Source organism: Argiope bruennichi, chromosome X1 (assembly GCF_947563725.1).
Source record: "Argiope bruennichi chromosome X1, qqArgBrue1.1, whole genome shotgun sequence".
In the NCBI taxonomy this organism is placed as follows: domain Eukaryota; kingdom Metazoa; phylum Arthropoda; class Arachnida; order Araneae; family Araneidae; genus Argiope; species Argiope bruennichi.
Window position 1 is genome coordinate 126,681,377 of NC_079162.1, and position 23,533 is coordinate 126,704,909.

Consider the following 23,533-nt stretch of genomic DNA (forward strand, 5'->3'; position numbering starts at 1 on the left):
TACTTTTTTTTTTACATATTATTTAAATGTTATTGAATACTGAATTTTATAAATATAATCTTTTTAAAATAATCATTACTCTTAAATAAGTTAAAATGTTGAAAGTTACTAATAAAATAATTATATTTTTTTTATGAATATCGAGACTTTGAGGTTTGCAGTATGCTCAAAGGAAAGAGCGAGTATTTCAAATTTGTATATATTGAATAAATTATGTTTGTAATTTAAAATTAAGAAATAAAAAAGTATAGATATCTTTTTTTTTATTATCTAGGCATCACTTATTTTAACTTGTAGGAATTATTAAAGAAGAAACAAGCATGATTAAGCCTTCAATATTTTTATTTAAACATTATAAAAATATATAGTAGATAAAATACATATGATAATTATTTGAAAAAACATGAACAAATGGATGTCTCAATAAACCTATTGAAAAAAACTCAAAAACTACTTATCAGCAGTTATTTTTAAGACACTTAGAAAGAACATAAACATAGCATGATAAAATTGTCAAAATAAATGAGGAAATTAACTTTATTCAAAAGAAACATCCTAGATACTAAAAGAATAATTTTTTAATCTCCAATAAAAACATTATCAATAATAACACTTCTGATTTTTTAAATTAAATAACATTTAATTAATGTGAATAATGTGTTTTAAAATGCTAATGTTACACTGGCAAAAATTATATTAAATGAATATCATAAAATAAAACAAAAGCATACAATACAATAAATTTAATACACAAGAATGAGGTAATGATATTTATATAATTTACATAGGATATCAAGAGGAGTTGGAAGAAACACTTTTATACTTGTGCAGAATTTTATAATGATTCAAATTCAATATATTAAAGAAACAGAAAAAAGAGTGAAATATCCATGCAGTAATGAAGTTTAAAATAAAAATCCAGCAATTTAAAAGAAATTGAAAATAAAAAATATACAATAAATACTGATATGGAAATTGATTTTCAATTAAATGGCCTGTATTTTTAAAAATGAAATCACTTAAGTGCACAATAGTATAGTATGATAACAATCGATTTCAGTTTAAATACAAGAAACTAATGACATAACATTCTTAACAATAAAAACTGTTGCTGGACATAAATTCTCCACTTTAAAGCAATCATAAATCAGCAAATGTGTTTAGAAAACCAGTAATAATGTTTTTAGGAATCAACCATTCATTCATTTCACCATGATATTGCGATAGTATTGATAACCAAAATTCAAATCATCATAAAAAGATAAATAAGAAAAATTTTCTGACTGGTTTTGCTATAAATAATTAAATACAGTTTTTAAATATGGTTGCAAGTGATACAGTTAATTACAAAAATACACTGAAAAATTATTTTTATAAGTAATGCAATGAAGAAAAAATGATACTTATCAGAAAGAAAGCTCTAATAAGAATAACAAATTGATATTTTGTTATTAGACATGATTACCTAGCAAGAATCAAACAATATTAATTGCTAATAGATAAAGGGAATTTTAAGGTTAACAATACAAAAGTAAAATTTTGTAATGCATTTTATTATAATGCTAAAAACTAAAAATAAAAAATTATTTAATGTTAATTAATAGGATTTGAAAGTTACAGAACATGCAAGAAATAAAAAATATAGAATTGACATTATGTAAACAAATATAAGATAGAGCCCCTGCAAAATATTTGTACATTTTAATTCTTGAAATAGCTCTTTCTACTGTAACTCTTACATTAGATATTTTACAATTATCAATTCTTTAAGTTACATCGAACTGAATACAGTCCCTCAAAAATTTAGGACATTTTAATCTACATCTTATTTTTAAAAGTTCTTGTTCCATTGGAAAACCTTTATCTGCCATCACACATCATTTGGTTCTAACATATCCATCAAATGGCTTTTAATAAAAAGCTCCTTGTCAGATAAGCTACCACAGTATAAAGGTGAAATAAAGCTGATGGCTCCTGAAGGCATTATGCCTATCAAACCTTTCAAAGTATTTGCATTCTTATAGAAACTAAAAGTCATTTGCTGTTCTGCTGGACTGTTAGGTTTCTGTATAAGAAATTCAGTGCAATCAATAATGACTCGGCAGTCCTTATTTTCTGAACGGAACTGTTTCGGCATGGTTTCAGTGACTAATGACTTTGGAGGAAATATAGGTAACAATTTCAGTTTTTCATACAAAGCTGTTGTTACAAAATTAAAATACCTTGAAACAGTAGAATCTGAAATTTCAAATAAAAGGGATAAAAATTCATTTGAAATTCCAGTCCTTAATTTAACAAGGAACAGAAAATATAAGTCAACTGGACGCTTCGACGAATTCAATTTTTGAAGATCTGTTTCAAAATTCAAAAAAGAAAATACAGAGAAAAACCTTTCTTTAGTGAATCCTGTCAATGCCCTCATTTTAATGTCATCAACAATATTCTCTGGAATGAAGGTCTTTCTTCCTACAGAATCTGTAAGTTCTTGCAACTCATTCTGCAAATTGTTGATCTTGTTGATTATTTCAGTAAAAGTCATAGTTTGGGAAGAAACAGGGTGCATTCCACTGAAAGCAGAATTCACATAATTTTGATTAATAATCATTTCTGTGGCATTTATATGCTAAACTAAATTATATGCATGCATTTTCAAAATATATACTTATTTCTTATATGCAGCATTTAATTTATCAAGTTAAGAGCACTTTTAATAAATACATCAATTATAAATGCTGGTAACAATCAATAACAATAAGAAAGTTATATTTTAATTCGTTAGAGAAGGATTAACTTATTAAATAAATCCTTAAGAAATTTATTCACTTCAACTCAAGTTTAGTATTTTATCAGGTCGTAATTTTAAACTGGGAGTGATATTTTTTGCAACAGGAGTTTGTTTACTTACATCCATTAAATTTAGATAAGATTTTGCAGGAAAAATGTAATATAATATTCATTTAAACATTTTAAAACCTTCTAAGAATATTCAAAATTATCAGAAATTTCATCAAATGTCAATAAAATAAATTAGAATTATACTCACGGTCTTGTCTGATTGTCTCAATTTGTTACCGATGGCAAATCGTTTACCGATTTCTTTTCCTTCGATTTTTTTTTTTTTTTTTTGAAAATTACTGCCACTGCTTTGGATTTCAGTTTTCGACAGTTGGTAAACGGGCACACACTGAATGAATTTTCTTCAAAATGGTCCGAACATATCACAGAAATCGAAGAAGGCTTAATATCTATTCCAATGTTAACAATCCACGCGTTCAGTAAGACAGGATTGTTTAAAGGAAACTTTAATGTTTTGTTACAACAATCACTCTTGTGCTTCGCATTAAAACATTCAGGAACACAACAGTACCTCATCTTTTAACAGATAATAAGTTGAACGATAACGACTCAAAATTATAACATCAAATGTAAACAAAAAATCCGCTTCATACTTGGCGGAGAACGTTAATGGCAGACTGATCGACGAAAGCGGTGCGGATGAAACTTAAATGCCATGTGCAAGAGGTACATGACATGCGACTTTTACGTCACATGAATTGACCCCATTAGATGCTTTAGTTACGTATCTGGCACAAAATTGTATGCATTGATTCATTACTTAGTTATTAATTAAACAAATAATTAATAAATCACATTAAATTTTAATAAGGTAAATGAATCACTTCTCCTTAAGCAAATCTCAATTCTAAAAGTATTTCCATATACCATGACAAAAAAAAAAGTTTTCTTAAGGGTAAAACTATTTCTTTTTTCATTATCTGCATGAGTTCCTACAAATGTGAAAAAATTTCTATCTGCTATATCTTTACAGAAAAACATGTTGGTTGCTTCAGGTGATTCATAATCCTTAGTAAAATATACTAATCTTGTAATCCGATGAGCGAGATATGGGTTTTGAATCTCTTCAATGGCTGATCCTGAACATATGTGTGGTTTGGTCCTGAACTGCATTTCACAAAGTCACATTATCAGCAATTAACGTATTATCGGTTTTTGCTAGTTTTACATCCACATAAATGTAATCAATTGAAAATAAAATAGTGTTATTTATATCTATAACCATGAATCAAGAAAATATGAAGTGGGAGAATGAACATAATATATAAAAAGCTATTTAAGGAGACATTAATGTTGTTTTATACAAAATGATAGAATTTTAAATGTATTCACCTGTGTGGTCTTGGCTCACCCTTTCCCTCTCTCCCTCCACCACATCGGACGGATATCCTGAAAAGATATCCGTCCGATGTCATAGGATTACATAATATAATTTTTTTTGTTATTAAAAATGGTAATCCGGACGTTATTGTCCGAATACTTATTTTTAAACTCTAATGAAAAGAAAGGAGCGCGTACAGGCATGGTAGCAGAGCCGGCCATCTGAGGGATGCAGCAGATGCTATGCACCTGGGCCCCACGATCAGTGGGTCCCAACATGATCAAGAACTAAAATAATTGTAGGATAATAGAAGAGAGTAAGAAATTTAATTGAAACAATCGACGAGTTTGGAAATTACTAAGTTTATAGATATATTGCAGTGTAGTGCAAGTGTGCAATATATTATAAACATAAGGTGTCCGGACTTGTGATTTGAAGATTTACGGACACTTCCCTCATCTACTAGGTTAAATTGTATAAAATATCTTAATAACTTATTCCATAAAACGTTTCATATTGTTAGATCTAATCATGCCAAGGAAATGTCACTCTGAGTGTCAAAAAAGAAAATTATTACAAAAGAAAAAAAAAATTAAATTTTAAGAAGTCACAAGTAGATCCATTTTCTTGTCTATGAAATAATTCTGACAATGAAATTGTTCCGACTTCAGAAGTTCTATTCAAGCTTCAACTGGAGAAGAAAGTTTTGCACAAACTATGCAGTCTTACAATGAAACTGCGAAATTTATTGAAGTATCGTATGTTTATTCAAATATGATCGAATCAGAAAATGACAATAACAATTAATATAACAAGTGAATATAATGCTCTAGGTTTATGGCTAAAAATAACAAGTGAATTTAATGCTCTAGGTTTATGGCTAAAAATAACAAGTGAATTTAATGCTCTAGGTTTATGGCTAACAATAACAAGTGAATATAATGATCTAGGTTTATGGCGAAGTATCATAACTGTTAAGTTTGGAATAATTTGTGTTAAAACCGGACCTTTACAATACAAAGGATTTTTTTGTTAAGAAGGCTGAAAGTAGATTATTTTCCACTACGTACTAATTAAAAAAATATCAAATGATGAAAGCTGGTTCGCAGCTGGTTAATTCATTTCAAAATGCAGGACCTTATATTTTGTTTCTTTTGTACACTATTTTCCAAAAGAAGCGGAAATGAACAACCTTCACGATTTATATGTGACTATATACACAATCATGATCATTTATATTTACACAAGTATAAATGATCACCTACTAAATCAGACCTGCCGTATAGTTCTAAGGGTAAAAGGGATAAAATGGAACAAAATTTATTTCAATGCAGAATATACGTGGAATGTAAGTAGAAAATGAAATTTTATTGGCTAACAGTGTAACAAAATCTACTGAAGTAATATAACTTTTAATACACAAATTAAGCATACTATCTACACAAATCTTGAAAATATATGATTAAATGCATATTTTCAATCTCACACATGCAAATCAATTAAACATTTATCATGATTTTATTGCTTATTATTTTTAAAGTTATAGTTCTCCAATAATATCAGTCGAAAATTAAATTATTAAAGCTGGTATGATAGAAAATTATACAATGCAGATATAGTTTTTGTAGAATATGTTATATAGTAAATGAACATTCTTATAAAATATAAAATTGTGTATTTCAAGGTTCATATGAAATCTTATTGCTGTGGGGGCTCTATTGTAGCATCAAATATTTAACTAAAATTGCCTTCTACGTAAAAGAAATCAATCTCTTTATTGCATTTTAAAATAATAAAACATAGGTAAAAAGAAAAGTAGTAGAAAAATTGAAATTATTTTTTAAATTTGAATTTGCTCTAAATTCAGTATATTTTTGCAAATGTTTCTGATTATTAGAGACCGATTTATTATATGTTTTATATACAAATGTTTCCTCCGAGATTTGAATGTCTGACATTAAATCATTTAATTTAAATTCATTTTTGTGATACATATTTAATTTTAAATCCTTTATTCAAATCAGTGTCTGAAGCAAGAATTTGTATCTTTATTTATGGTAATTAAAAAAAAATTTAGTTCCTAAATGTCAATGCTTTCAAAAAGTGAAGAAAAATTGTAACTGAAAATTCTATCGCCTATGTATGTGAAAGCAGAATTTGACACCAATTTTTCTTAACAGTATTAAAAAAAAGTTTTGCAATTAAATTAGAATTATTTCTAACAATTATTAAACAATTAATTATAATTATTTCCATACATTCTATAAAAATTTATACAAATAAATAATAAAACTAATGTAATTCCATGAAATTAAAAAATAATTCACAGAAATACGGCATTGCAACCACATTTAATTTCATGTGGGATTTGATAGTAAGTACTGAAAGCCATGATTCTGTGGTGTCCTTGACAAATCAATCACTTATTCTGTATAATTTTTTTCTGTCCGACAAAATTTAAAATATCGAATGGTTTCTTTTTTTTTATTCGCGGGCAAATGTGTTGTGAAAAATGGTCAATCATATGTATGATCTTAGTTATCAATCTAAGTATGTTTCACTCGGACATAGATTCTTTACTGTGTAAAATATATAGTTATATAGAAATAATCAGTAATCAGTTTCAAATAATTTGAATGAGCCAAAGGATTTTTGAGTCCGCTTTGATGATGAGGCTGTGTTATATTTTTTTTAGTCGTCCCAGACACTTTCCTACCTTTGTTCCTTATTTCGTTATAGTAACAACAGCAAAAAATGAATATATGGCGCTCTCAAAAAGGAGCCTTTGATTTATCTTCTCAGCATTGAGATTTAAGTTAATGCTATTTTTCATAAGAGAGAGAAAAAAAAATTGAATTATACATACCTTTCTGGACACTCCTCTTCCTCCTTACTCGCTTCGCTTTGAGAGAGAAAAAAAGCAATAATATGAATAAATGTCACAATTCAAATATTAAATTAACCATGTTAATTTTTTTATAACTCTATATAAAAATCATGAGTAAACGAATTCGAAAACCTGCCCTTCTGTTAATAATTTCAGAATACCCATACCTATACAATCTGTCCTATTCACGCGATCAGACAGCAAAATAATACTTAAAAAAAAAAAAAAAAGAGAGAGAGAAAATAAATTTAAATTCTGAAATGGGAATTAAAAAAATTAATTCTACATTTGAAAATACATTTCAGTTTTTTCAATGCTACTACTAATGTAGAAAAATAGGACACGGAATTGTATGGATCTACGCAAAAAATCCTAACTTTCAATTGCTATGGTAAAGATTCAGTTGTTCCTTTTCGGGATGATTCGTCTTTCTCCAACAAGTCGATTTCTAAAATCAAACCTTCTATACAAGTAAGGCGCTTTATAATTTCTCACATAAATCAAATGCAAATAAATCGACAAGAATTACTTTAGTAATCAACGACTTGCATCCTCATATTTATGTTTATATTTCATTAAGAGGGTTAAACTGTAAGAAGGAAACAAAGCATTGAAATTCCCTTCACAACACTTGGAATGTTACTAGATTTTAATTAAATTTTTTACTACAACACATGCCTAAATTTACAGAAGATCCTAAAATTTCTATTAAAACAGATTACCACCATAATTAATGAAATTTAAGATTGCAAATTGTTCTCAAATGAGTAAGGTATACTCCGTCGATTCTGTTTTAAGGCAAAATACAATTTATATGACCATTCCTCCCCCCCCCCTCCTCCTAAGCCAACTTCAGCAATAAGTTCAAAATCTTGATTTATTGATAATAAATGACAAAAAGACAATTTCCCTCACCATTAGGAAATTTTAAAGAAGAAATTTTACTAAATTGATATATTGTAAATTAAAGAACTGAAGTTACCTTTATTTTCATCTCGATTTTTCGCTGAACTGCGAAGCTGTGCTTCTCGAGCCTCCTTTCCTGCAATAAGATTAATTTGCTGTTAAAAATGTTAGTCTTTATATTAAAATTTAACCCTGAAGTATTGCCTTTTTATGCAATATCCTCACACAGTAAAAATGATTTTACGCTTGTGGTGATGATTTTTTGCGAAAAATTTCTGATTTGTTTCTTGATGCTTTGAAGTTCCGTACACTTAACGAATTCTCAACGACAATACACTATTTCAATATTTTCAGAAGAGTTAACTTGGGCTTTACTTCGATATTCATAGTGAATTTAAAAAAAATTCTTATCAAGGACTCCATACTATCTATAATAACGAATTTCTCGAATAAGCAAAATTTCTGAAACGCCCTATTTTGTTTCTAAGCATGGTTTCTGGCGAAGGAAACCTTGCTCCTTGTTGCCTATTTGCAACATTAGGTTTAAATAGAGCAAAAAAAAAAAAAAAAAAAAAGAGAGAGAGAATATCGTTAAATATAGACCTAAATATCTTGGGTTTCAAATAACAACTTTAAAATCAACACATCAAAATGGAAGCTAGTATTAACTATCGTACAAACAAAAAATTGTTGTGACTAGGGATTGCAATACCGGTATAACAAATACCGGTATTTTGAGCCATTTGTACAATTTTGTAATACCGGTATTCACAAGTTTAAATACCGTTTTTTCGGTATTTACTAAAACTTTTTGAAATTGTCTCCACTAAATGTTCAGGCATCGCCAACGTAGCAAATTAGGATACGTTTTTGGTTTTATGTCTCCCTAATTAGACTGTGAATACAAAGTTGCCTCTATAATAAAGAGAAGTGATAGAATACTGTTTGACAAGGGATTGCAAAACCCTCCGCGTTTTTGCGCAAGCTTTAGGATGGGTTTGATTCGATAAAATAGGAAAGATGAAAGGAGGAGAAGTTTACATTTAACAATGAAGACTCGCGGTTTTATGAGACGTAAACATTACACATAATTAGTAATACAGAAGGGAAAAGGTACTAATGCACAGTAGAATATTTCAGAGAAATCTTTATTTAATATAAGGAACATAAACATTAAATTATGAAGAATAAATAAAAAATTTCTGTTCTTAAAATTTGTTAATTACTTTTTCACAAAATAATAATGATATTTTTTATATTAAAATGTTTCTTTTTTATGTTATTAAATTTTTTCAATAATATTTTAATTCCTGCTTAATTTTCTGCTTCATGGTCACAATATTTAATGATATTATGTAAAATTTTCTTCGTACCATTCCTAAAATATTTTTTATCACTATTGGCTACACATATCAATATGAAATTTTGAGTTAAAATAAAATGCTGTCAGAAATAACAGAACACTCACATACACGTGAAAACAAACCGAACTAAACAGTATCTAATGGGGGAAATCCAAGGTCAAGGGTGAATACTGGCTGTTGAGGCATTATATCGGAGATATTCTAATTTATTAACAGCTAATGCAACAATAAATTCCATGTTACAGTCACCGAAAGAAGAGCGCACATCACTATCTGAAGAATTATATATTACATTGAAAAATCGCACAAAAGAAAGGCAAACTGAAAGAGAGTATGTCTTACGGTATTTACATAATTATAATGATTTTAAAAATGAAAATGAAAAAGAAGAAAAGAGACGAACAAATTCAAATCTGATCAAGTTTATAGTAAATTTTTTACCCACAAACCTATCCACATTCAGAAGAATTCGGTATAGTTATCGAAGATTATGATGATATTAATGTCCATAATGAAAAGGAATTGTCTCTTGAACAAAAATTATAATTAGCGATAAATAAAAAAATGTCAACAAACCAAATTACAATACAGAAATCAGTTATATTCAAAACCATCCGACGAGAAATCGATTTATTTGAAGATGAGGGATTTAGAGGTAAATACTTGGAAAAAATATATCGCGCATTGCTAACAGTACCACCAACTAGCGTAGACGCCGAAAGAACGTTTTCGACAGCTGGTAATTTTTGCACAAAATTACTTTTCAGGCTTAATGACAGTACAATTGATGCATTATGTTTTTTAAGATCACTTTTCAAAAATTTGTAATAGTATCACAGACTGAATAATGATATTTACACTTTTTCGTTATTTAAATAAATAAGATGTTACTTTACTTTTTTGTGATTCTTTATATACTGTTATAATTTATAAGTTACAAACTATTTTTTGTGATATTTACACTCTCTAATAAAACTGTCAAATAAAACAAAGAAACACATGTTCTTTCTTTCTTTTTCTAAAATTTCTACTATTGGTATTAAAACCAGTATCCCGGTATTAAGATCTAAAAAATACCGAATACTGGTATTGAACTTTTGGTCCGATATTGCAATCCCTAGTTGTGACCAAATTTTGAGCAAATTAAAATTTTGGTTCAAATTCTTCAAAAATTTGTGAACAATAGAAATTACCTCATTTGTCATCTTTTCGGCCTTCTCAGCCTCCAATACAGCATTTCTGTATTTTTTTGACGATACAGATTTTCTATTTTTCTGTATCTGGAAAAGTAAGAGTTTTTTTTTTTTAAGAATGTATTATGTGTATATAATACATATGTGTACATTTAAAGTAACATAATAATGAGATAGAATTCAGTGAACCTAATACTCTTAATAATTTTTTAGGTGAACTCCTAATAATTTATTTTTTAATGCTTTTAAAGATGCTTAATGAATCTTTAACATGAAGACTAATTAAGGGATAATATTAATTCTATTTGTTGAAAGGGATTTAGAATAAAGAGACGGAAAGTATAATTTTTTTCCCTCTAGTAGCAAAACAGAAGGAGCTAACTCAGCTATCTATACATATGAGTCTTGTCATTGCTTAAGATGTAGTTAAAAGCACGACATCGTTGATAAAAAATAATAGGGAGGATGATTTGTTTTAAAGATAGATAAATTTTTTTAAAGATAACCGCCGTTGATAACTAGTCGCTAAATCCAGACCAGTGCGCAGGGACAGAATTTCAATCTTTATTTTTATTCATCTCGTAATCCCAGCAAAGTGATTTTAAATATCAATAGACATTCACTCATTATTTCAGAATCTTACACTGCTTAAAAAAAGTGGAAGGACAGTCGTTTTCTGTAAATTTTCTTTTATATTTTTATCTTGGCTAATAGATTCTTATGCAGGTTTTATTTAACAATGCTTTCTTTATTTTCATGTAAAAATGAAGTAGCAACTATTTATAATTAAAAAGACAAGAATATACGATTTACAGTGTGTAAAAAAAGTAGGACACCAACTACATTTTTTATTAGGTGGAATGTGACGAATAGAAGAGTAAGTATATACTTTTTTTAATCTGTTTTTCTTCAGAAAAAAGTATTTTGTTAAAAATTTCACTGATGCTTTAATTACAGAATGCCTAGAGGTATACCCTTAAATGATTTTCAAAAAGGTCAAATTGTTGCACATAAAGATAAAGATTGGTCGTGTACTGCACGTCAGTCCCAATACAGTTTCTAACTTTATTAAAATTCTAAACAGAAAAGGAATAAGAAAGAACACTGGTAGGCCTAAAAAGTTAATGCCTCGTGATGAAAGAAAACCTGCCCATGTGCAGTTTAGACAGTTTCAAATGAACAAAACCATTTTTGTTGTCATTTACACTTTATTTTTGAACATCATGGTAATGATACTAATATTTTTTTCGGTGAATGATCTAAAAAATAATTGCATTAAAAATAACAAAAAGTCTTATTTAAAAAAAAACTAGTATCCTTTTACTGTTTTTATACAGTGTACATCCGTCCTCTTCATTAAGTATTTACACAGTTCTTTTTCTATCATCTCCTTTGAAGTTTGATCTTTATTTTGAAACGAGAAATGATTTAGCTGTATCTTTCTCTCAAATTTTTGTCCTCTCAATAATTTTGCGTAATAGATCAAATACTCTCGTAAAATATGCAGTGTTTAATAGTAGAATCACATTCATCGTTGTTTTTATATATCATATTCAAATCTAAATAAAAGACAAGACAGAAGTCGCATTTATAATTCAAACTATTAAGTAATGATGAATTTTTTTAAATTCAAAATTAAATTCATATCCAATTTACACAAAATTAAAAAATTAAAATGCAAGCTATGTTTAAACCAAATATTTATGCTAAAGCTAATTTAACGTAAGGATATCACGCAATTTAACGTATTCAATAAACGAAACGAGCGAAATCTTTATATCTTTGATAATAAAAAATTGAATTTCGTTAAAATAATAAAAATCATTGATATAAATACATAAAAAATACAAATATTTATTAAAATAATTATCAATATTTATTAAATTTAATTAAAAAATTTTATTTTTATTAAAATTTCAGGAAAAAGATTTATTTTAATTGAATGAAGAGACAAAGGGTATGTATGCCTCGTCCCCTATTTTCCATGATACCATGAAGCTACAGGTGTTTATATCTAATCTGACATTTAAAGAGATTTCATTCAATGTAAAAGGAATAAATTGATATCATAAAAGGAATAAATTGAGATCATATCTTGTGGATACAGCGGAAATTTTACGACGTGTCATTGCAATGAAAATAATAGTTATAATACAACGGAAGCAGTTGTACAAGTTTTATTTCTTATAAAACGAGTAATCAATCAAGTATTAATAAAAATAATTTCGATTAATATTTTTAAATAGAGAAAGTGCCCATCTAGACAGACTGTTATCCAGTTAACACTATGTCAGATCGGATAATCACAGATTTACTAAAGAAAGTTGTAGTAGAAAAATATCGCGTACATTGGCAGAGTGCTGAAGAAATGAGTTATTTTTTTCTTCACATATAGTTATTTTGATGCAACTTCACAATAACATCATGAATTTTGATTCATTACAAATGGATTTTCTTTATTCATAAGGTACAGGAATACTCTAATAAAAACTAATCACTAAAATCGGATTGAAATAAATAATAACCCACTAACAGAAAACAATGCAATACCGAATACAAAATTAAAAATGCTGATAAGAAAATATTAGAAATAACGTTCAATTTGGTACATTAAGGGAAAGCATGGAGAAACAAATATAAAATAGAAATTGAAGACATGAGCTGCTTGAGTTTTTTAAGTTATTTATACTTAATTTATATTATAATTTAAAGGATTCAAATATAAGGTAGAGCATACCGGAGGTGAGAAGTGAAATTGTCTGATATCTATAGAGGCAAGCCAGGCTCTAGAAGTAGGAGTGTCGAAGAACCCAACGTGAAATTTCTGAAAATAAAGTATATATGTATTATCAAAAATACTTTGACCGGCTTTTTTCTCAAAAAAAAGTAATATATTTCTAATATAATTTTAAAAAAAATGTAACTGACAATTTAAAAAATCTTTTAAAACAGTATACATAATACTGTACATTATACTGTATTATTTAATACAGTGTTATGTACAGTATTATTTACATAATATACATAATTTATGTACATAATATCATAATACTGTTGTTTAACAGTACATTTTTATGCATAAAATATAATGAAAATGTTAACAAATTACTTCTTTTCTAAATAAACTGAAAAATAATTCTACGAAACATTAAAAATTACTTTTGCAACACAATAACGAAGAATTGGTATTTCTAACCTTTGCTTAGATATAACAATTCAATAACTAATTAGTGCTCTTTGCACAACTTATATTTCAGCAAAAATACAAAAAGATACTAAATTATTTGTATCTAATATAGATTTTAACTAAGATTTAAACAAGAGAAATGGCCAAATTATTATTCCTTACACTAATCATAAGAAATCAATTATTCTAATCAAAAATGCTTTATAACAACTTAATATTTTTAAAAGTGTTCTATACTTTCATTTATTATTACAAATAATGTTAGATATAAGAAAATAATTTATAATTAATAACTCAAATAACAAATAACTATTGTTTGCTTCTTTCTCTTAAAATGCAAAAAATACTAACAATTGTTAATTTCAAATTTGAAATATCAATTATTAATACTAATAAAAACAGCCTTTATTTAAAACAATAAAATCTATTAATAAATTAAACTTAAATGTTTTTAATAAAAAGATTCTAAGGTTCTTTTGCAAAACATGGAAGCTGACAAATTCTTTCTCAAATCTTCCTGAACTACCTAAAAAATTTCTTTTTCTTTTAATTCTTTCAGCTGATACGCTGCTTCCCTTTTTCTTTTAATCTTTTTTTTTTTTTTTTTTGTTTACATCGGGGTTTTTTTTTTTTTTTTTTTTTTATCATGTAAGAAAATGATGTTGTTTTGGACCCTAAAAATGCATGGGCAGAAAATTGGCGATTTATCGCTTTTGAGGCATCAATTTTTCGCTTTTCGGGTTATTAGAAAATGTTAAAGAAGATTGGTCACATTTGGCGAGTTATCGCCCACAAAAAGTTACTACTTCGCGCGAATGACCGTCATGAAGGCCGATTCTCCTATCTGGCCAAAATAAGGCAGGGTTACAGGAAGATATTGCCCGAAGAAGCACAGAGAAATAAAAATGGGAATGAACACGAAACTGCGACTGGAGCTATTCTAAAAATTGACGATTGCGCTATACAATAGTCAAGTGATCATTCCAAACAAAGTTTAAATCGGATTTTTTCAAAAACTTACTGCGCCTGCCGCACTAAGTTTTTATTTTGCTTCCAAGCAAAGAGAAAATGCTTCCAAAGCAAGACGCAAACACAAATGACTGATTTCTTCAAAAAGGTGTAGTTTTACAGCTGTGCTTTTGTAATTACATAATACATTACAGTATTAAAACAGTACATATGCATTAATTTTTCTGTGTATCCTTGACGCCTTTCGTAAGTACAAAGCACTTTTCTGTTTTCATTAACAAAATGCATTTTAGGTTAGTTTTGAGTGATATACTAAAATATTAAGCGTTAGTTAAACATTTCCTGCTGTTTATTTTACGTTTTATTGTACATAAAACGATTTTTCAAAGTTGGAATGACTGTTTTCTCTTTTGCTATACCTGTTTTTAGCTTTTTTCGGATTATCCGCGATTTTTGTTATCCGCGGCGGCCGCGCCACCCAATTCCGTGGATAATCGGGATTGTACTGTAATGCATAACAGAATGCAGAATTCGTGACTCTCCAAATTGTAATGTTTTAGTAATTAAAACAACTTAACAATAACGTTAATATATTATTTGGATAATATAAATAATAACTATATATTATTAATAACTTCATATTTAAAAATAAACCCATAAATTCAAAATACTGTTTAACAAAATCATCAAAGGTTTTAAAGATCGTAATTTGTAAAAGTCTCCTCCCACTTTTGTGAATTTTATCCTTTAACAAGCTAATCCAGTAGAGATCCTCATGAATCTCTTTCTATTTACATAATTTTCGAAAAAAAAAAAAAATCTCTCTCTTGTTGCTTAGCTGCTTAAATATACTATTTACAAATAAAAATACATCATAGCGGTATTAGTAAAAATAAGTGCATTAAAAATCATAAAATTTCATTAATTACAAAATATTTATTAGGAAAATAAAAGTCTATTCAAATTACCAATTTTAAATGTTAAAATAAATGCTGCTTCAAAAAAAAAAAAAAAAATTATTGTATCTTATCTATGTTTTCTAGAAAATTTTTTACAAATTGGTTACTGTTATAAGTAATGCACAGCAGAATACTGTGCTCGTGACTCTCCAAATGTATAGTTTTAGTAGTTAAAAGAATTTAACATTAAAGTTAATATATTATTACGATAACATAAATAATAACTATATATTATTAATAACTTTATATTTAAAAATAAACCTATAATTTCAAAATAGTGTTCAAAAAAATCATTAAAGGTTTTAAAGATCGAAATTCGTAAAAGTCTCCTCCCCCTTTTGTGTATTTTACTATTTAACAAAGTAATCCAAAAGAGAGCCGCATAATCAATTTCATTCCATTAAGATAATTTTCGAAAAAATCTGTCTCCTGTTGCTTAAATGTTCAAATATACAATTTATAAATAAAAAAAACGTTATAGGGATATTAGTAAAAAAGATATTCTCTATGGCTTTTTTATTTTTTTAGTGTAAAAACTAAGCTGAGTCTATAAGATATTCCCAAATAACGCGCATAGTACATAAAATTAGTTTACACTAGTTTAATATATAAAATAATTCCCAAGTTTGGTTTTTGCAGAGCATTAAGAAAACTTTAATAAATCTGATGAGTTAAATACAAAATTGGAAGCTATTCGAACAAAATTAAATCAGCTGATGATTTAATTTAGTTTAATTTATAGACAGAAAAAGTATACCATCTAAGAGATTCCTATCCTCCAAATATCTGATTTTATTTATATCAATAAATGATAAGTATAAAAAGTTTTCTTTAATCATTTACAAAAACAGATAGAAGGTTTTTATATGTATCTTATGCTTAAAAATGAGTTAAAATGTTCATGATATCAATCGCAACGTATATATAAACGCATTAAAAAACAGTGTTATTAAATTGCACTTTTTTCTGGAAAATGTTTATCCGGTCAGTTTAAAGTTTCCTCAGTTCAATCTTTGAGTTCCCACAGAAGCAGTCGACGGAGCCATCAATCATTGTCAGAGAACTCAAATCCCCACAGAGAACATCTGCTGACAGAAATCAGATTGACACCTCCGAAAGGAGTGTAAAGATGGAAAAGAAAAGTTGTCCCCTGCAGGAGGACAGGGAACGCCAGAAACAGATGTTTGGCCTTAATTTCCCATTCCCCTAATTAAAGTCATAATGGGTAAGGGAGAAATATGTGAATGGTCTGAAAAGTGAACGTACCAGCTATTCTTAGAATTACAGAATCTTTGAAATCATTCGAAACCGCATTTCATGGTAATTGGGGTTATTCACAGATAATGTTTGCAAGTGTTAAGTCATTGCTTGGTCATTGGTATCAGTGATTTCTTGACTTCAGTGACTTCGCATTGAACAATACCAGTATCCCATGAAGATAATTTATAATTGCTTATCACATGATTTCTATTGGCATTTACTTTTTTGCCACAATGTATTGGTAAAGCATAGAACTAAAGTAAAAATTTTAACAAATAGCATTTTTTATTTTAATATTTTCTGAAAATGCTTTACTCTAATAAATAAATGATTTCGAAAAAAAATCTGAATTAAAACTTTAGCACAAATAAATATATTGTCAAACACACTTCATATAAATTAATAAATAAAATATTAATTATAATTAATAATTTGTAATTAAAAGTGTGATTAAAATAATAGCTATTTGGAACAAATATTTAAAAATAACAATAGTGAAAATATTTGTTATTAAGAAATCGTGGATTATGTATCTCTATTTAATTTATTTAATTCTGTGGGAACTTAGACAGAACTGGGGAAACGTTTAGTTGGCCAGATAAAAAAAGTAATTAAATACCAAGATTTTTTAATGTGTTTTATTATTGCGATTGACATCAGTAATATTTAACTCATTTTATGCATTATATATATATATATATATATATATATATATATATATATATATATATATATCGGATATTTGCAGGACAGGAATCTCTTAGATGGTATACTTTTTCTTTCACAAAATACAATTTTAATAGAAAGATACTCAAATGTTAATTTTATCATTAGCATTCAATTGTTATACACTTTTCTGGTGTTCAGATGCATCACGATTTTCCAGATAAAAAGCATTTCCGCAGGGATGAAGAGTGTGGCTGCTCCCTCTCCATTTCCTTTCAACCCAGAATGAAGTTACAGTTATTACATCTAATTTGGCATTTAATAACAAAGTCATCAAGTGCATAAATGGAATAAATTGAGATTACGAATCTTGTGGATACAGCGGGAACTTCACTCTGTGTCCTTGCAATGAAAATAATAGCTATAAAACAACCGCAGCAGTGACACAAGTTTTATTTTTTATAAAACAAGTAATCAAGTGTTAATAAAAATAATTTCAATTAATATTTTTAACTAGATGGATGTGCCCTTCTAGAGAGGCTATTGTCCTTTTAACACTATCTCAAGTCTGATTTCACAGATTTAATAAAGAAAGTTATAGTAGAAAAATATCGTGTATATTGGCAGAGTGCTGAAGAAATGCTATTTTTTTCTTCACAAATAGTTACTTAGATGCAACTCCACAATAACATTAGAAATTTTGATTCATTACAAATGGATTTTCTCTATCCTTAATGTTCAGGAACACTCAAATTCAAACTAATCACTAAAATAAAATAGTGACCAACTAAAAGAAAATAATGCAATAACAAACATAAAATTTAAAAAAAAATATGCTGATAAGAAAATATTAGAAATAACCTCCAATTTGGGAAAATGTAATGAAAAAATATAAAATAAAAATTGTAACTCATTTACTTCGGCTATTTATTCATTCTTTTACCGACAAATTAGTCAAGTTATACATAATAACACACTCGAGTCAAAGCTATTTTATACTAAGAATTACAACTTAAGTACTTTTTACTACTAAAGGATGTCCCAGAATTAACGCAACATTTGTATTTGCCACCAATCATGCAGTAAAGTGTTAGAGACATTATCAAGAAAACCATTTGACAGTTGACAGTTTAGGTTTAGTAAAAATGAAGCCTTACACGCTAAAACGTGTATTCATTGTTGAATAATATTTCAAAAATAATGAAAAGTCTGGTGGCCACAATTCAAAAATTTGAGAAATGGCATGTGATTTAATACCATTGGATTTCATTTTAAGGGGTAATTTGAAATTAAAGATTCATACCAACAAGCCCACAAGCATGAAGGAGGAATTCAAAGCTGCATCAACAAAATTCAGCTACATTTATGCAACATGATCATGGAAAATTTCAAGTAACGAGTGTGTATGTGCCAGCATAGCTGTGGAGGCCACTTTCCCTTTGTGTTATTTTATGCATAACCTTATCTTTACGATTCAATAAAAATATAACAATTTCAAGGAAAAAAAACTGTTTTTTATTTAATTCAAATCTTGCGTTAATATGTTGTTCTATTGGGTAACGTTCCATTTTTACTAACCCTATCAGCTGCCAAATGGTTTTTAATTGGGTTGTCAACACTTTACTGCACTAATAGTGGCAAATTCAAATCATGCATTAATTTTGGGAAACCCATTACTAATAATAACAGCTTCCAATCTTCCCTACTTAAACAAAATTTTATCTCATTAAAATTTCGTAATTATACTGATTAGTCTCAAGAGTTCAAAGTAATTGAATTTCAATCATCAAAGTATTAGTTTTTCATATATTAGTAGTACTTTTATATCCAAAAATAATTCAATATCATGGGCAAATAATTATAGTTGATAGCTTTTCTATAGCTACACTAACAAACGAGCTCTGAGCTGCGATCTGTGATGGAGGAAAACTAAAACATGTAGTCTCGACGCTTTTATTTTGGATGTCCCTTCAGTGTTTGGTTAGCAAAGAAGGATTAAACAATTCCCCTTTTTATCTTACAATTCTTATAATCGGATACATATTCAGTTACCCAAATATGCCTCCTTAAATATCTCAAGGCCTCAGTTGTCAATTTCATAAACCATCATTAGATAATAACAGTGTATTCGACAATACAAATACCATTACTTAAGATCTAAGTGGGAAAAAAAATGATATCAGATAGTATCTTATTATCAAGCAAGCAATTACATACAAGAAGACAAGACTTGATTTTGCATACATTATACCGCATTTTAACAATCAATAATTTTTTCATGATTTCCTGGTCAAAAATGTTAAATAATTTATTTGTGATGAAGTCCTGCAAAAATGATTAAGAAATAAATCAGCCTGTAAAGGAAAGACATCTTTTATGTCTTCTTGCTTTTATCTAAATAGTTAAATATCCAAAAAAAGCAAGACGGTTTTTTCATTTATAAATTTTGAATTTTATTCTAATTTTCCTTCATTTCAGCCTCAGCTTCTCTGCTACCTGCATCTGCAGGAGGCTCAGTGTACCAGATTCAAGTAGAAAAAATGTTATTATTGAAACTGATGATAAAAGATTAAAAAGTACCATTTTAAAATATCAAGAAATATTAATTAAGATCTCAGAAAAAGTCAAAGAAGAAATTGTGCAATCATCAAATAATTCGAACAGGAGAACTTGCCGCATTTTCATGTTACACAATTCCATGAGTATAAAAGCACATTTTTGAAATTATGTCTGTCCATCTGAATATAATAACAGATCTCAATTAAGTGTATGAAATTTGCTACATCATCTTTTCAAATTTCTAGTTTCCTAACAAATTTTGAAAGAAGTCTTTCAGAGGATGTTGTCTGTCTGAATACATGTTAACACAAATAAATACAGAATAGAGCTAAATCGATAAATATCAGTACATGGATATAGCATCAAAACTAGATTATCAAATTTGGACCATCCATCAATGGTTTGCCTATCTGTACTTTCTCATGCATGAAATTTTAGAAATGTATGTAGGCCTTTGCATCTAAAACTTATGATGAAATGTAACCAATTTTCATTAATAAACTTAGGAAGACATGATAGATCAAAAATACACAAAAAACATAATATTCAAAATTTCATTAATGTGCCAGTATCAAAATGCATACACAGGAATGAAAAATATAGTATGGTACTTGCAGAAACTAACTGTTTAATTAAAAAACTGACTTGCCGAAACTAACTTTTTAATTAATCACATCAGGGTCGTTAGACTCATCGTCAACAGTTTCAATTCAATCTGCTGATCTTCCATATGCATGTCATTAGGATAAAAATCTTTTCTTGGATAATATTTTCAATATAAAAATTTTGAGAAAAATATACAAGAGAAGACAAAAGAATTTTAGACAATATACCATTTATTGTCTAAAATTCTTATTGTCTATTTTTAATTAAGATTAAAATATCAATTGAATAATAAATTTTAAAAAAATTTAAGAACTAATTTTTATTGTAAGTTAATCATTTCTTATATTGGCTCTACAAATTTTTTTCACAAATATAAAAATAGTATAAAAGTTGTCTCCTTTTAAGCAATTTACTTAAACTAGCTTTTAAACATTGGTAAACCATTACTTTAAGACAAATAACAGTAATGTCAACAGGCATACTGAAATAAAAAAAAAAAAAAATACTGGTAGAGACAGTGTAAAAAAATAACTTGTTATTTTCTAACCAAATGAATATTTAATAAATGAATACTTTCAAAAGTTGACAGTTTTCTTTTTCATGTCTTATATAATAAGAGTGCAAAATTTGGCTGTTTTTGATACAGTTGTTTCAAAGGAGATGCGAGACATTTTTCTTTACATATATAACCAGAAAGAATTTTATTGGTATTAAGATTATATCAGCTTCCACTACTTTTTGTGCAAAATTTAACTTCCTATGCTGTTTTTAATCTGCATGTGAAATTTGACTTATTACTTTTAAAGTTTTAATTATCAAAGTCTCCAAATTAGGAATTAATTAACGAATAACCTGTACATTCTTCTCCTTTTTCAAGCCAGTGCAAATCTTTAGGCTTTTATGTACACTTGTCTTAAATGTATCCATTTCAATTAAATTTCCATTACAAAAGCTTCCCTTTAAGACAAAAATATCACAAGAAAAATTTTAACCTTGAGATTGGATTATGCTTTATATTACACTTTAATAAATAATGAAATTTCATTTGAATCTCTGCAATAGTATATAAAATCCAGAATTCATAAGTCATCTTTTTTTTTTTTTTTAATACTTTGATTGCAGCCACTTTTACAAAATGAATACTAAAAAGCAAACTTTTTTTATAAAAATTTACTTTGGCATATTTTTTCAACTCCAGAAGTTGAAAACTAAATTACTTTCATGCTAGAATCAATATAAAAAAAAATCAGAATTGGATATTATTCTTAGTGAATAAAAAAAGTTAAGGATTTTGTACCCCAGTGGATACAAATGATTAATAAAGGAAAACATCTGTGGGTTTTTGAGTACATTGACAGTGTAGATCATAGAATCTAGAATCATGTTCAAAAACATACTTTGGATATTGGGACTGTGCATCGACAACACAAGTACAATAATACTGTACACAATTAACGGTTTCAAATTCTTTCAGTAAAATTCCCTACTTGACACAGTACTTATTTAAAGAGCATGAGTTATTTCGTTTCACGAAAAAAATGGATTAAGTTCTTGTGCAAGTGTTACATTATGCAAAAACAATCTGCAGAAGAAAAAGAAAAATCTTTTTTTATGTAAAACACAAGAACAGCAAACAGCTTCATAGTATCATACCAAAACCTTCTCAATGAATCTGGGTTTGTTTCAAAGAATACAATTTTTACTTGGTTATTGAAAATTATAAGAAAACTTTAGGTTCTTACATAAATTTGATTATATAATGGTAGCCATATGATCATATAATTAAAACATTTAAAATTAATATGCTAGAAATGCGATATATATGTAAATGAAACTTGTCATACAAATGATTCTAGAATATGCATAAATGAAATTTGATAAAAACGGAATTGAATTATTTAAATTCCTAGCATTTGTAACACTAAATTATTAAAAATTTCAAATAAAATAAATAGCCTTGGCTAACCAATATCACAGACTTCAGTATTAAAAAACTTGGGTGTACTTACCGCTTTAGAAGTATTGATTGTCTGAATGCAAAATGAGAAAATATGCAGAGAAAATGTGAAAATGAAATATGAAGAGAACATAAAGAATGAATTGAAAATACGAAGAAAACAATAGCGTATCATCATGTTTAAGATTAGCGTGCAATCCTACCAAGATTTCGAGACGCACTCTCCGGTAGAAAAGAGATAAATCAATACTGCAGATGTCTGCCGAAGAGACGCTCAAGGAGAACGAACATTCCATTATAATCGTAGGTGGGGAGAGAGAAAACCCGCAACTGCACGCGTGGCATAGTTATAAGCATGTAGTTGTTTCAAACGTCATATCATAAGCGTGCGAAAAAATTTTAATTGGTTTGGCCGGGGTTACGGATTAAACTTACTATGGTGCAGTCTTTTTCAGTCAGATTTTGTTACCCTTAAAAAGCTAAATTTAAAAAACACAAAGATTTGGGGAGGAGAAACTATTATAATTATAAAAGATTTTTTTATACTTGAATAAAGAATAAGATTTGAGAGAAGTGAAAATTAATATTGTATCATGTTGTAAAATATTTCACTTTGTTTATTTTTAGTTTTATTTATGTGTTCAATTTATGATTGTGCAATATTATTTTCAATATTTGAATACAAACCGTCCACCTATAACCTAAGAATTATTTGTTTCGTTTTGATTTAGCTTGTGCTGTATGGCAACATCTTGTAAATAGTGTAGTTTGTTTTTTTGAATGTGTTTGTCCGTTAATAAAGAGCTGTGATATGCAATCAAGGTCGTTAATTGCAATTAAGAA

At 27.8% G+C, this 23,533-nt stretch overlaps 1 pseudogene; it reads right to left on the reverse strand.

The window, feature by feature from the left end:
* Positions 1–460: 460 nt before the first annotated feature.
* LOC129959399 (uncharacterized) lies at positions 461–22,942 on the reverse strand (annotated as a pseudogene).
* Positions 22,943–23,533: the final 591 nt, after the last annotated feature.